The sequence below is a fragment of the Budorcas taxicolor genome, chromosome 23 (genome assembly GCF_023091745.1).
Source record: "Budorcas taxicolor isolate Tak-1 chromosome 23, Takin1.1, whole genome shotgun sequence".
Classification (NCBI taxonomy): domain Eukaryota; kingdom Metazoa; phylum Chordata; class Mammalia; order Artiodactyla; family Bovidae; genus Budorcas; species Budorcas taxicolor.
This window is the reverse complement of record NC_068932.1, coordinates 32,179,020-32,195,648: the sequence shown is the minus strand read 5'-3', so window position 1 is coordinate 32,195,648 and position 16,629 is coordinate 32,179,020. Positions and strand designations below refer to the sequence as shown.

The window sequence follows — 16,629 nt, the reverse complement described above, 5'->3', positions numbered from 1 at the left end:
TTTGTCTACGCTCTCCCATTTATTTATTCATTCAGTTACCTATTATATTTCATTTATGATATGTATATATAATTTATTGTATGAGATAGTTATTTTATATTTTGAGTTATCTAATACTACTTTTTTGCTCAGATTGTTTTATCTTTGACCATTTCATTTCGATTGTCTTCTGTATACCTTTGACATATACCTGTTGCAGGGTTTTATTTTGTGCTTCCTTAGTTTCTGGTGGTATAAGATGCTTTAGCCTCATCTTGGATTTTCCCTGCCTCAGTACTAGAGTCAACTGCTTTTTTTTTAAGAAACTCGACTCCTTTATTGGAACATGAACACCTGGATGCTAGATGTGCTTGTTGCTGTGGGCATACTGTTGTTTCTAGCCCCTCTTAGTAGACAGAGTGAGATAATATGTGTGTGTATACTAACTCACATGTACACACACATTCATATCATTAACTCCCCATCTGTGTCTGTGTTAAGGTAAACATGAGTTCATGTTGACATCTCCAGTGTCATTATTGCACGGTTCGTTTATTTTATTCTCTCCCCATCACTTATGCATAACCTCCTTTTCCAATAGCGAGCATCCTGGCTCCCGCCATCTGCCACCCGTTTACTTATTTGTTCAATCCCAGTATATGTTTACAGTAGTATCAGAGTTGTTCACCTGAATCCCCAGGAGAAGCAGTTCTACCAGCTAGAGGATAGTGATTAGGGACATTTCCTTTTGACTTTAGTCTTACCATCCCTACTCATTTTATTTTATTTTTAAATATTTATTTATTTAGCTGCATTAAGTCTTAGTTGCGGCGTGCAGAATCTTCATTGAGTCATGCAGGTTCTTTTGTTGCCACCTATGTGCTCAATTGCCCTGTGGTATGTGGGATCTTACTTTTTTGACCTGGATCAAACCAACATTCCTTACATTGCAAGGCAGATTCCTAACCATTGGACCACTAAGGAAGTGAACACCAAGGACCACCTTAAGAGAACTCTTTTTTTTTTTTTTTAATATATCTAGTGGCTTGTGGAACTTCCCCAACCAGGGATTGAACCCATGTCCCCTACAGCAGAAGCTCAGAATCTTAACCACTGGACTTGCCAGGAAAGTCCCTATCTTCTCATTTTAGAAGCTGCTTCCATCAGTGCTTTACTCCCTCCCCCTTCAGTGAGGTCATGTCACGCATTTGTAAACCAGATTCTTTGGTCTCTGTCTGTATTCTGTCTTGCAGTTGTCCAGTCTCCCAACTGATATATTTTTAAACTTGCATTCTTTATGATTCATTCTTTGTGCTATAAAGTCCTGTGGGTTTTGGCAAATACACAGTGCCACGACCCACCAGTGCAAATTTTGTGCAGAATAGTTCACAACCATAAAAAAATCCCCAGTGCTTCCCCTATGTAACTTTTTCTCCTCCCCCAATTCCTGGAAGCTTCTGATCTATTTTCTGTCTACAATTTTGCCTTTTCTGGGATATCATATACACAGAATCACACAGAATGTAGCCTTGTCAGACTGGCTTCTTACACTTAGTAAAAAATTTAAGATTCATTCATTTTGTCACACCCACAGGGTTTTTATAACAAAAACACGTACATTGTTATCAATATTATTTCCTCTACAAACCAGAATGTTTAATAAAAGTCTGTAGATGCTAATGAGGAAGTGAAAGAAAGCAGGTTTACATAGTTGGACACAGAAGCAGAACATACTAGTTACAATTTATTGTTTGTTAAAATAACTTTTATGAAAAATTTTACTGGTAATGCAAATTTCATAAAGCGCACTTAGAGTGTTTCTAGTACCAAACGCATATATATTCCTGAGATCACGGGGAGATATCCTTCATTTCAAGAAAAGTTTTATTAGAAAAAAATCAGGTTAATAATGGTATACATTAGGAGTCCTCATTTTCCAGGAGAATTCTAATATTTCCTGTAAAATATTCAGATTTCTTTGAAATTTTAGCCTGTTTGATTTGCTTAAAAACTGAATTTGTAAATTTGAAAACACCTCTGTTTAAAGTGAAGTGTCCTCAATGGCCCAAAGTTCAGGCATTGAGCTACCTAAACTCCAAATGGATTTCAGAAATCATCCACCGAATCAAGGACCCTACGGCCTCTGAGCCACATCGACCTTCCCTATCGGAGGAGGAGGGAAATGAAATTATGGTGGTCATGGTGAAGGCATGCTGGGCTGAATCTCCAGAGAAAAGGCCCACTTTCTGTTCCATCAAATTTTACAGGAAGCCTGTCCGGAGGGTGAGTTAGGTATGTAGCAGAGGTTTTCTCCTAATTATTGAACCATCAGAATTTTAAAGCTCTGTGACTATGACTGATTCTGTGTGCCTCCCTCCCTCCCTCCCTTCCTTTTCTTCCTTCATCATATACTCATACAGTGCACATCATATACAAAGCACTGTGCCACATGCTGGCTGAAGTCTAGTGGCAGATTCTCCCTTTATTCCATAAATGACATAAACAAGGATCAGACTTTCATTGCCCTCCTTTGTCCACCCCAGATACTGCTTATCAATCAAGACTCTCCTTCCCAAGGAGTTCTTATATGACCTCAGAATCTTTTTCAAGCCAGCATTCCAGGGGGTTATGACTCATTCACTGGGACTAGATGGTAGGATAAAAAAACTATTCACCGAACTTAGAGTAGGTTATTGACTTTAATTATTCATGCTTCTTGAATAGTTTTCTCAGTAGTGGCTTCACATGAGGGTCACTGTGTCATCTTTTGACCCATTGAATGTCAGAAGGTACAGCCTTTGAGAAGTAGCTGGAGTTGATAGATGCCTGGGTAGGAGTCGGGCATCTACTCCTAATTTGGCCATTCCACTATACATTCTTAACAGAACAGCTCTGTGTTCTGCATTCTCCATATCAAAATAGTTTTAAATAGTAGGCCTCAGGTCAGTGAATACTTTTTACTTAGAAAATAGGGTCGCCAATGTAAGGTAAGTGTATTTCCTATAAGAGCCTCAGTCCCCTCATGTGAAAGATGAAAAATTTGATTACTCTGAAGACGCCTCTAAAACAAGAGCCTAAAATAAATAAATTTATATTTTAAAAAGTAAAATAAAAAGCAAGAAAAAAAAAATAAAATCATTCCTACGCACCTCAAAAAATAAATAAATAAATAAAACAAGAGCCTATGGGATCTAGAAATGCCCCTGATATCTGTCACCAGAAAAGAAAACATCTGGTATTGCCAGCTGAAGAGAAAAGAACAACTCATCCTGAAACCTACATTTCTGCACGCCCATGACAGTGACATAAAACATGTAGGAAGAGTGGTGTGGGGAGGGCAGTGAAAGCTGCTGTTTGTTCAGTGCCTGCTGAGTAGCAGACACAGTACTCACTGCCTCGCTGAATTTTCTGAAGGACCCTGTGAAGTACGTATTATTATCCTCATGTCTCAGATGAAGAAACTGAGGCTGGAAAGAAGCGGGCAGTTCAAGATCACAGGGCTGGTAAAGGACAGACTGTCCTGCCACGTGTCTATGGCCAGTGGCTTTTCACTGCTGTCCATTGGCAGCCCTTGAGGATGAAAGCTGAAGGGCAAGACCTGCTGTCTTGGAATGTATACTTGGGTGCTGTGTTCCACTGTGGCCCTAAAGTTCTTGGACAAAGAACTCTGGGTTCTTTTAAAGCTGCGTGAGTGTACTAGAGACAGTGTGGTAAGCAAGCTGGAAGTGTACGCCAATCACCTGGAGGAGGTGGTGGGAGAGAGGACCAACCAGCTGCTGGCAGAGAAGAGGAAGATGGATCAGCTTTTGTCCACAATGCTGCCCAGGTATTCCAAAGTTCCGGGGGGCCTTGACAAAAGGACCAGCAAGCAACACCATTGCTGTTTAAGGAGGCCCCACATGGAGAGACAATTTCCTTTGTTCTTTTCTTAAGAGACTGTTAGGCTCTTCTAAAATGGGTCAAGCATTCTGTGTGTAATTTGGTACATTTTGTAAAGGGAGACAGAAGCAAATGCCCTCTAATCCACAGGACTTACAGAATATAGATCTGTAAAAGATGGAATGTAGTGAATGCAGCAATAGGAGGCTACCACTAGACGGCGCTCTGGCTTCATGAGTCCGATGCGGCTGCTGCTGCTGCTAAGTCGCTTCAGTCGTGTCCGACTCTGTGCGACCCCATAGACCGCAGCCCACCAGGCTCCCCCGTCCCTGGGATTCTCCAGGCAAGTGTGCTGGAGTGGCTTGCCATTTCCTCCAATGCATGAAAGTGAAAAGTGAAAGTGAAGTCGCTCAGTCGTGTCCGACCCTTCCCGACCCCATGGACTGCAGCCCACCAGGCTCCCCCGTCCCTGGGATTCTCCAGGCAAGTGTGCTGGAGTGGCTTGCCATTTCCTCCAATGCATGAAAGTGAAAAGTGAAAGTGAAGTCGCTCAGTCGTGTCCGACCCTTCCCGACCCCATGGACTGCAGCCCACCAGGCTCCCCCGTCTCTGGGATTCTCCAGGCAAGAGTACTGGAGTGGGTGCCATCGCCTTCTCCGCATGAGTCCGATACTCTCGGTCTATTCAGATTATTGTTCAGTCTCTGAGTCGTGTCCCACTGTTTGGGACGCCAGGGACTGCAGCACACCAGGCTTCCCTGTTCTTCACTATCAGATTATTTATATTATACGTCTGTCCAGATACTTTGCACAATACGCACTACTAACTTCAGATTCAAAACTTGCTTCGTTTTTGGCTCTGTTATCACCTGGGCACTCTCTGAACACTCGACAGAGCATCTGCTGTTAAAATTCCTGTACCCTTCCCTGTGTCTTGACAGAAAAAGGGGGTTGGCGATTTGAATGTGTTGATGTGAGATTGGTTGATAGAAGCAAAAATGTTAATTAATGAATTGATGAGTGTTCACAATTGTTTCCACATCTGCAGGCTGAGTCTTTCTAATCAACTCTATAACCAGTAGGGGAAAATGCAGTTCCCTCAGGGAGAAAATCTTTTTGAAAAGGCATTTATGTGACCTGCTCTTCACCCCTCCCCGAATTTATACCTACCAATTAAAAAATCTCTTTAGAGAAAATGCAGGCTGGGAGATGGGTGTCAGAAAATTCCCTCTAGATGATGGATTCTTGTTAACCAAAAATCCAATGCACTGAAGCAAAAAAGGTCTACCAGGGAGACTTTGTAGGGATGTGTAGGAGGCAGTATAAATAAGATACTATTCAAAAATGTCCTTATTCTCTGTTTTCAGCTTTACTGGAGAACAGCTTATAGCAGGAATGTCCGTGGAACCAGAGCATTTTGAGTCCGTGACAATCTTTTTCTCTGACATTGTTGGATTCACAAAACTCTGCTCTCTCAGCTCCCCACTGCAAGTTGTGAAGCTCCTTAATGAGCCGTACAGTTTATTTGATCACATCATTAAAACCTATGACGTGTATAAGGTGAGATACCTGGTTTCCTGGGTCGTGGGGGCACACATGACCCTTGTAGCTGTCCCCCCTGGGCAAGAATGAAGATGAATTCAGCCCAAGACATCAGTCAGGAAGAAGGCTCTATTTTAGGCTGGCAGTCTATCTCAATTCATGGCAGAAACTCAATATTTGATTCTTGTTTGTTTTCTTGGAAAAGGGCTTGATTCATCACAGATGTAGGTGCTTGTCAAGAATCATCAGCTCTTCCCTCTGTTTCCTTCCATTATTTTATCTCACAGTAAACACATTTCTCAAACAGGCATTGACCTTCTACTGGCTAATTCCTCCAGTTCCCTCCTGAATATTTCTTTTTCATATTCAGAGAGGCTCACATTTACTCTCCTTTAAAGATTGTCTTTGAATCCGGTGTGTCTCACTTCTATTACTGTGATCTTTAGCAATTCAAGCTTAGATTATCAGACTCATGACTAAAGGTCAGATAGCAACTACCTGACTAGTACTATTACTCTGGAGATGTATGAACAAGGTCACCGAGAATGAAAGATGAGTTTTGCAGGGGAAGAGAACAAGAGCCGACAGTTTGACTTCATTCATTAATGACAAGGCCACTTTATATGTTTTCTGGTGGGGCCAGATGATGACTCCAGGATGCCCGTGTTCAAACACACCAGGTGGGCAGCCACAAGCTCATCAGCTCTGACCTCTGATGGCAGGGCTCTCTGCCTATGGTCCTGGATCAGGAAGGGGCAATGTAATCATGTCCTCTGGCAACACATCCTCAGTGGTATTCCCCCAAAGTTCCCCAATGATGTAGCCCCAATTCAAGAGTGGATAGAAAGATAGTACAGACAGTCGCAAAGAGCAGATCGTATTCACCCAACAAAAACAGAAGCTGCTCTGCTTAGAAGATGCTCCTCTGGGATTGCCTTTTAGCGTTTTCTTCTCAGCTATGCTTTGCGTGAACTAATCAGTTTGTATTTCTAAAGGATGTGCCCAAGGTGGGGTGAGGTAGCCTAGAAGCAGTTTGACTTGTGTGCTTGTTGATTTTGGGTAATTTCAGTGTCACCAGGAGGCAGACGTGTTCTTACTGCCTGGCTAAGGCCTGAAATTTCACCTTTACCATCATCGTTGGAATCTGCTGAAATGCAGATGGATCTGAAAGGAGCTGTAAGTTTATACTTCTGCTTGTCATTTATTATCTCTTATGAATGAAGGATCTGAAAGATGATTTTATTAGGAGGATTAGGGAAAAAGAAGACAGATGCCTACATTTATATATTTTGTATAGTATAAATGTATGCATAATGGTACCTAAGGGCCCTTCTGTGGAGTGAAGCTATTCCAGGTTGGATAAGATGGACTGCCCTTGATGGACCCAGGTGATCTTACAAGGTTTGCCTCATCAGTGTGTCGCTGTCTGCCTAACTAGTTTTGAACTTGGGTTGGGAGAATACGGTCACCGGCAGCCTCAGATTTCAGAAGGGAAAGCCATGACTGGGGAAGAGGGTTGAGAAAGGAAGGGTTGAGAAAGGAAGGGTTCATGGAGGAAAGGAAGGGTTGAGAAAGGAAGGGTTCATGGAGGAAACACAAGGGTGGGACCTTGAGGAAATGCTAGGACTTGGACGGGGTGGAGGTTATGGAGTGCGGCCCTTCCAAGGGTGGGGCCCAAAGCAGGATCAGTAGCGAGGGGCCTTGACTTGCACTCATCCCCTCACTCCCAGCCTCCTTTGGGAAGAACACAAAGCCGTTTCTTCCTTTGTTTCCAGGCTGAAACCATTGGAGATACATACATGGTGGCTAGCAGACTTCCCATCTGCACTGGAATCTGACATGTGGACGAGATTGCCACGATGTCCTTGCACTTCCTCGGTGCCACTATCCACTTTCAGATTGGGCACATGCCCAAGGAGAAACTGAAGCTCCGGACTGGTCTCCACACAGGTAGACAGCACTAAGGGCAGGTGGCCTTGTGGCCCAGATACAGCAGCTGCTGCTGCTGCTAAGTCGCTTCAGTCATGTCCGACTCTGCGACCCCAGAGACGGCAGCCCACCAGGCTCCCCCGTCCCTGGAATTCTCCAGGCAAGAATACTGGAGTGGGTTGCCATTTCCTTCTCCAATGCATGAAAGTGAAAAGTGAAAGCAAAGTCAGCAGCAGATAGTTCTAAATCCACACCCTAGGCCTGAGGCTTTCAGAAGCCCCGAAACCAAACGGTAAAATCCTCAAGGGGGAAGAAAAGATTGAATCATCTTTGCTTGTGTGTTTCTACTTAGCCAGATTGCTTGGTAACAACAAGCACACACAAAGATTCCAAGGTGCTTAGCCCAAAAGAAGGAGGAGCCTCCAAACCAGAACTGTTACTACCAGAACTGCTTTGCATCCGTGCCTCACCATCAAATTATCAAACTCATGGGCCTGTGACTCGGGCATAGATGATCTGCACTTGATTAAATGCTATTCTGTCACTGTCTTGAAATTCTTGATAATTTTTGAATGGAAGATCCCTTATTGTCATTTGAGACTGGACCCTGCAAATTATGGTAGCCAGACCTTTTCCTCCCTCTCCTCCACACCTCAACTAAAATAGACCCTGACTCCTAACCAGAGTTAACCACTCCTATGTTTGTGCTGCTGACGCTTTGTGTACATCCCCAGTGCATGAATAACATCATCATTGGTTTATGTCTTAGTCAGCCTGGTTGTTAGGAGAAGGCAATGGCACCCCACTCCAGTACACTTGCCTGGAAAATCCCATGGATGGAGGAGCCTGGTGGGCTGCAGTCCATGGGGTCGCTACAAGTCGGACACGACTGAGCAACTTCACTTTCACTTTTCACTTTCATGCATTGGAGAAGGAAATGGCAACCCACTCCAGTGTTCTTGCCAGGAGAATCCCAGGGACGGGGGAACCTGGTGGGCTGCCATCTATGGGGTCGCACAGCGTCGGACACGACTGAAGCGACTTAGCAGCAGCAGCAGCAGCCTGGTTGTTAAAATGCCGTACATAGACTGGGTGGCTTAAACTACACACATTTCTGACAGTTCTGGGGGCTGGAAAGTCTAAGCTCAAGGATTCTACCACAGTGGGTTCTACCTATTCAAGCGTGTAGAGTGCCTTCTGGCTGCGTCTTCATGTGGAAAAAGAGAGAGAACTCTGGTGTCTCTTCCTGTTCGTTTCAGGGCTAAGTCATTTCAGTCATGTCTGACTCTTTGCGACCCCATGGACTATAGCCCACCAGGCTCCTCTGTCCCTGGGATTCTCCAGGCAAAAATACTGGAGTGGGTTGCCATGCCTTCCTCCAAGGGGTCTTTCAGACCTAGGGATCGAACCTACGTCTCATGTCTCCTCCATTGGCAGGCGGGTTCTTCACTACTAGTGCCACCTGGGAAGCCCAATTCCTCTTCTTACAAGGGCACTAATCCCATCAAAAGAGGCCTACACTCATGATCTCCTCTAATTACCACCTAAAGGTCCCACTTCCTAATACCATTGTATTGAGTTTAGAGATTCAACGTGTGAATGTGAGGGGGGGCACACAGATATTCAACCCATAACAACTGATTATGTTGCTTTCTGCTCAGAGTCTGTGAATTCTGTAGTTTGCCTCATTGTAAACCTTGAAATCTGTTGCCAAACTTTGCCCCAGGAGAGTAGTTGACAAACATTTGCTGACTGGGTGTGCGTTGTGGAGTTGACACTGGGGAAATTGCGGACTGGCCGTGCCCCTCTGTCCTTGGCTTTGCAGGTCCCGTGGTGGCTGGCGTGGTGGAGTCACCATGCCCAGATGCTGCCTGTTTGGAGACACCATGAACGTGGCGTCCAGAATGGAAAGCAGCAGTTTGCGTGGGTATTGTTTACAGCACTTTGCAAACACAAGCTCGCTGTCCCTCTGGTCCCCTATCTTTAACCAGAGAGTACTTTTAGAAGACCATTTGCATTTTGTCTACTCTTTTCCATCTGAAGGACAAGATCATTATCCATTTTAGACAACACTGGCTGCAAGCTTTGTAGATAAGCCTTTGCACTGAGCTCTTGATGGAGCCCTGTAAACACACGTGACAGCTCCTTCTAAGACTTTCCATCCTAAACAGTCATGTACACATAGGGTAAGATCATTTAAATAAGGAGTAGGAGTTGGCCAACTTTCTGAGCAGGACCAGAGAGTAAGTATTTTAGGCTTTGCAGGCTATAATCTCTGTTGCAACTATGTAACTGTTGTTGCCATGCAGAAGCAGCAGTTTGCAACCTGTAAATGCTGGGTGTGTTTATGTTCCAATAAAACTATTTGCAAACACAGCTGGTAGGCAGAATTTGGCCTGTCAGTAGCAATGCGCCAAACTTGGTGTATAGTTTTGGTGATACCAAAGAAATCTATGGCCAGGAACTCTGGGGAACATCAAATTCTTTTGCTTCAGAGAAGTTTTATTGCACTGATTATTGCTAGACATATATATGCCATTTCTTGACTGAGACATTTATCAACTGGAAAACTAATTATTCAGTGATTTAAATATTAAAAAATTTAGATGAACATTCTTTTGAATTTGTAAATCTTTCACAGCACATAAAACACACACATAAAATCTTCTCCCGTCTGATTACTTTCTTGTCTAAGTTAATCAACTGAGTTCCCAAATCCAGATTTAAAACACTGTCTTCACTTATAAGACTTCAAGGATAAAATATGAAATTGGAAGTGCTGAGGTAGGCTCCAAGCCTCACTTTGGTTGCAGTTCAAGTTACAAAGGACCTTTTCGGTGGTATATCTCAGTTCTGGTACCATCCCAGGGAACCCGAGGGGCCCAGCTGACCTCCATCCATCAGGAACACCAACTTGCATATGGAGTCAGTTCTTATTTTTAAACTGAACCTATTAAAGCTTGAGCAACACCCAGCAGCGTGTGAGAAGTGTCCGTATGATTTAGGGTCCCAGCCCATGTGTCCCAGATGTGGGAGATGTTGTCTGTGATTCGCTTAATGAGACGTGCTGGCAGTGCCAGAATTTGAGCCAAGTGTGAGGTGTTCCCTCAGCCTTTGCTCTACTTTTAACATCCATAGGAAATTCACAACCATGGTGATGACTAGACTGTAACTGGTTTCTGGCAGCTGTCCGGATCCAGGTCTCTCAGAGTACTGCAGGCATCCTGCTGGCATTTGGTGGGGGGGTACGATTTGCAAAAGAGAGGCACCATTCCAGTGAAGGTAAGACCAGGGCCATTTGGGTCCCGGAAGGAGATGTCAAGGAACTTAATGGAATGAGTGAGTCTCCATGCCCTGGTTCATGGAGATCACTGAGGTCCACGTAGAGCGCTCTTGATTGCCAGTTGTCTTCCTCCAGAGAGGGCTGTATGGTTGCCTTGATGGTCAAACATGGAATCTGTGACCTTGGCTCCCACCTAGACTAACCTCTTGTGCGACGCCTCCTTCCTCTTTGCTGCGCTGGTCTCCTGGCTTCTGCCTGAACACCCCAGAATGAAATAGTCTCCCACACGAAGCAACAGCAAATACAACCCGGGAATAATCGTGCCCACATTCTTCTATTTCCCTTCTCCTGAGTCTAAAGTGCCCAGGTGGAGGTGATGGAAGCCCATTGGTCTGGGAGCGCTTAGGCCTCGTCTCATCTCTACACATTTCAGTATCTCTTCCCTCTCCCTCTGCCTTCTCTCCATGCTGGCTCCCAGTCCATCACTGAAATGTACCATGAAACAGCCTCATCTTTTTGATAAATCTTGCCTTTCTGGGGGTGGTGGTGCTTCTCACAGCTTGGAGATGTTCACAGTGGGGGTGGTGAGTGGTTACTGGGACTCTGGGAGCTTGAGTGAGTGTCAGGGTCCAGGGAAAGAAGTGAAGTGGAGGGAGGGGGGGTTACCTTCAACTCCTCAGTTTACTAAGCCTGGCTCTGGCGTCATCTAATGTCAGGTAAGAGGAAGCTTTTTTTAGATGGCGGAAGTGTAGACCTAGCTATGAATCCTGTCCCCACTAGTTCCTAGCTGTCTGATCTGGTGGCTTGGTTTTATCATCTGTAAAATGGGAACAGTGATAAGACTGCCCTCACAGGGTGGCTGTGAGTGTTGTGAACCTGGATGTGAGGTGTTTCCCCTGGTGGCCTGCTCACGGTAAGAGCTCAACAGATTTTATTATTACTTTAAAAGCTTTTCTTTGCAGTAGATTGAGACTCCACTGGCCCTCACCCCCTAGGCCACTTGCTGAGTGTCCATTTGGGCTTATCAGCCTAGTCCAAGGACATGATCACGCTTTCATCGGTGATGAAGCTTGTCCCTTATGGAGGCAGCTCCTGCCTGGTTGCAGTTTGGGCTACAGACATGATTCTCAGGAAGCCAGCAAGGATGACCTGAGTTGTCTGCAGAGAGACCACACTTGACAGACAGCCCCTCCTGCTCTGAGATGCACCAGCTCTCCTTGACTTCCCACAGGGCAAAGGAGAACAAATCACGTTCTGGTTGAAGGGCAGAGAAGACTTCACTATTCCACTCCCCGAATTTGCTGAGAAAGAAGCTGAAGTCCCAGGGATCTTCTGAGGTGAGTATTTTCTTCAGAGGTGTTTGTGGGGTCCCAGGAAAGTCTGTGGGGGTGCCTTAAATATCCCGTTTAGGGGTTGTGGTTCACATGTCCCGGTAGTTAAGAACCTACCTACCGATGCAGAAGATGAGGGTTCGATCCTTGGGTAGGGAAGATCTTCTGGAGAAGGATATGGCAGCCCACTCTAGTATTCTTGCCTGGAGAATCCCATGAACAGAGGAGCCTGGTGGGCTACAGTCCGTCGGGTCGCAGAGTCAGACATGACGGAGCTACTGAGCACACACCTGTGGTTCCAGGGTGTTGAGTCAGTCTCCCACTAGGGGGCGCCATCTAGCTGGCCTCAGGGCACCCTGGCGCCCTGTTCAGTTCAGTTCAGTTTAGTCGCTCAGTCGTGTTCAACTCTGTGACCCTATGGACTGCAGCACGCCAGACCTCCTTGTCCATCGCCAACTCCTGGAGCTTACTCAAACACGTGCCCATTGACTCGGTGATGCCACCCAGCCATCTCATCCTCTGTGGCCTTCTCCTGCCTTCACTCTTTCCCAGTATCAGGGTTTTTGCCAATGAATCAGTTCTTCGCATCAGGTGGCCAAAGTATTGGAGTCTCAGCTTCAACATCAGTCCTTCCAGTGCATATTCAGGACTGATTTCCTTTAGGATGGACTGGTTGGATCTCCTTGAAGTCCAAGGGACTCCAAGAGTCTTCTCCAACACCCCAGTTCAAAAGCATCGATTCTTCAGCACTCAGCCTTCTTTATGGTCCAGCTCTCACATCCATACATGACCACTGGAAAAACCATAGCTTTGACTAGACGGACCTTTGTTGGCAAAGTGATGTCTCTGCTTTTTAATATGGATTCCTGTGGCCTCGAGGAAACCTAGAGTTTGATGAACTGGATACAGTGAACTCATTTCCTGGGGGACCAGGGCTGTTGCTCCCAGGCCTGCCAGTGAGCCTGCCTCCCTGCCAGAAGTTTCCAGCCCATTAGCTTGCGAATTGGCAGTGAATCCAACTTCATTCTGGGGAAGGAGAAAGCTGGAGAATGAAGCCTGGGGCCAGGGGCCTGCCTCCCTTTGCAAAGCGCCTGCTCCCTAACCTCTAGTGTTTATTATCCTTATCAGCTAATCAGAATGCAGGGACGTTTAAGCCCACAGCTGAAGGCATCTCAGGAATGTTTTCTAGGCTGAAGCTCTGTCTGAGGTGTGAATCACTGAAATCCAGCCGAATTAGGCCACCTGGGGGCAGGCAGAACCCCCACACTCTGGCTGGAAGGCCTGGCTTCACTTCCTGTGAGCACTGCGCCTTCCAAATACATAATATCCTGTTCTCAATTTATTGCTTAATTTCTTTCCTATCCACTGAGCAAAGGACAGAATCGAGACTTGAATTTTAAGTAGGATTTTTAAAATTCATTTATGAAGTATTTAATTTTTCAATCTCCAGGAGAAAAGGTGAACCCATCGATTCTGCCATGAGTAATTTCCCCTTTACAAAAAGAATGGGGTCCCATGTTGGTTCTGTGGGTTTTGCTATAGATCTACTGAACCACTGATGCATTTACAGTATTTTTTTTTTAATTCCGTGAAACTCCTTGCATGTGGCTGCCGCTGAAATTGGCAGAGCAAGTTGAATGATATGTCCTCTTTGAGTCTTTTTCTGTTGAATTTCCAGGACTAAAGATGTGAAAACCAAAGAGGAATATTTTCTTTTTCTCTTGACCTCAGAGAGGCCTTTGTGGAGATATTTCTGAGCTCTGTATAAGGCTTTTTGGTTGGATGGGAGCATTTAATACCAAATTTGACAAAAGGTTTGGTGGAATTCTTGCCTTTCTTCAGGAAGAGGGACACTAGGCACCGAGGGAAGAGCTTTGCAAACAGTAACCCAGCTCCACTGAGTGCCTGAGCCTTCCCATCAGCAGGTGAATGCTGAGGTGAGTAGTTGAATTCTAGGACCTTCACAGATGCCACAATTCCATTTTCACTGTGGTGGGCTCTGCTCCTCTCCAAAGCCCTTCAGCATCAAGGATTGAAAGCTCGTGACTGATGCTTAGAAGGAGAGAGGAAGAGGCAACATGGAGCTACCTTGGCATGGAGACCATGGGCCAAAAGTTGCTCCTCGTGCCTGATACCTTCTTCCCTGGTTTGGGATCAGGGTTTCTGAGTGCTAGCACTTTGTCCCATCATGAAGGCAAACAAGGCATCTTCTGCTCTGGGGTCTCTCAGAGAGACTGGCCGTTCCCATCCATCCATCCATCCATCCACCCACATATCCATCTATTCCTCTACCCATGTATCTATCCATCCTTATGAACATTTCATTAATTCAAAGAGCATTTAGTGAGTATTTACTCTGTGCCAGGTACCACAGTGGGAGACACAAGAAAATAGGAAACTTTCCATGATCTTTAGCTCTCAGTTTACTGGGAGAGAGGAAGCGTACTAGTAACGCAATGTAATAGACTAATAGACGTACGTGCAAAAGAGCGGAAGTAACTGAGAAACCGAATATTCGTGCATTGAAAGACAATTAGAAAATGATACACAGATGTAGGGATGGCGTGGGATGTGATAATCGACTATCATTGTCCAGTCTTTGTATTTGTATCAAGTGTGGGTGTTTGTTCCCTTCCAGCCCTAGCCCACAAGCCTACACAGTTATGTTCACATAGTAAAGACTTTGCTACTTCTGCCTTTTTCATCAGACATTATGACACAAACTTTTGGCATCCAATCACACACATGCCTGGAGAATATATATATACACACACACACATGTGCCTAAATATACATATTCACACACATTCACGTGTATACATACACATGCACAGACATAGACTCGTATATACACATATGCTGAGTATATGCACACATCTCTCTATATCTATCTGTCTATAGCTATAGGTAAAGCTGTATCTATCAGTTGGCCAATAGGTAGAGATTTGTGTGCATGTGTACACTCAGTATATATATGTATGTGTATATGTCCATGTCTCTATGTATATCCTTTGAATTACTCAAGTTAAGAGAGAGATGTCTTTAGGACTCATAACCAGGAATTTTGATAAGAGCAGTTTCCTAAAATCTGTATCCAGGTTGCTTCTATATCAACCAAGGATGCCTAAAGGGGAAATTATTGTTCCCTCCTCCTCTCAATGTCTCTGTTTTCTTCAGCACTAGTGGGAATTTGCAAGACAGAATGTTTCTCTTAGTGATAGAGAAGTTGTGAGACATGAAACATACAACCAAATATCATAGACCTGTTAGTTAACTTCAAGTCTAAACATGTGCAGTTTCTGCTGAGACATGATGGCCTGAGAGACAGCGATAGCCACAAAAACTTTTCCTCCAAACCCTCATCATGTGAAATGGCTGCACCTCCTTGCGCAGAAACCCAATACTGGAATTTTCAAATGCAAATGTAGGATAGAATGGTTGAACACCAGTGGAATATATGTGGATCTAAGAAGTTCTAGTTGTAGAAACCCCTGAGTGGATTGAAGAATTGGCTATCAACATGATATATTAACACTGTAAGCTATAGTCATTGTTTATTTACTTTAAGACATTTAATTTATTCTGTAGCACCACAAAGAGATACAAGATCATTAAACATTATGATAAAACAAAGCAAAACTACCACAACATTGTTTTACTCTGACAGCCAAGGATTTGTGATTATGGCTGTGAGTATGCTATTAAAGAGTTTTTGATTAGAACTGATAAAATATATCTTCTGTCCTTTTGAAGTAAAGGCTAGCTATAAAAATTCTGAATTTATAGGAAGAAGAGATCCCAAATGGTTGGAGTACCAGCTTTGAGACCAGTTCGACTACATTGACTTATTTTAATGTAACCTATTGCTAAACACACACTCTGTGTCTGCAGAGATTTTAGAATTAGTTTAATTTCTGAGTTCATTAACACCATTTAAAAGCACCATCAAACTATAGATCTTAAAACTTCTCAAATACATTAAATGCAGAGATACAAGCGGACATGTTTTCCAACAATAAGCCCAAATCTATACAAGACAAAGAACAGAATTTAAAGTTCAGGCTTTTCCAATGACACCCCAGCTGCTAGCCTCAAACTGGGGTCCTCAATATATTTTCTGGGATCTGCCGATTCTCTACCAGGACAACTTCTTTCAGTTTTTCTTTGTTTTCTGGGTCACTGGAGTGGCAGTGCTCTCAGCATCAGACACCACATGGTTTCACTGGCCATTTGTTTTCATTTTCTTTGTATTTATGTTTCCGATGTTTTGTTGGTTCCATTTGAACAATACAGGTTAGTGAGATAAAAACAGATATGGGCTTGAATGTCGCAGTCAAGGCTAAATGAGGTCAGGCCATTCTCTGAATCAAGATTTCTTAGCAGAGTGAATAAAAATAGTGAGCGCCTTGGGCATCGCAAGGCATATTAGGATGGGATTGCCAGGCTGCAGAGAACCTGTCACGGTAGTCCCTCTGAGGCATGTGCAAGCAGCAGTTTCGTTTAGGCAATGCTGTATTAACATGTGAAACTAATGCTAATGTTTTATTCCTTTTGCAGCTTGAGTCCTATTCAATTTGTCATTTTCTTCTCATCTTAGAAGTCTATATCAGCTATAAACATAGTGAGTGTCTACCTACGTAATGTCTATACATATCTTAAAACTTTATAGTGAAAAAAAATTAGGTTA

General features: G+C 44.2%; 1 pseudogene; it reads left to right on the top strand.

Annotated features, from left to right (window-relative positions):
• The window catches only part of LOC128068087 (guanylate cyclase 2G-like), a 37,975-nt pseudogene extending 26,028 nt beyond the window's left edge, over positions 1-11,947 (top strand).
• The last annotated feature ends 4,682 nt before the right edge of the window (positions 11,948-16,629 follow it).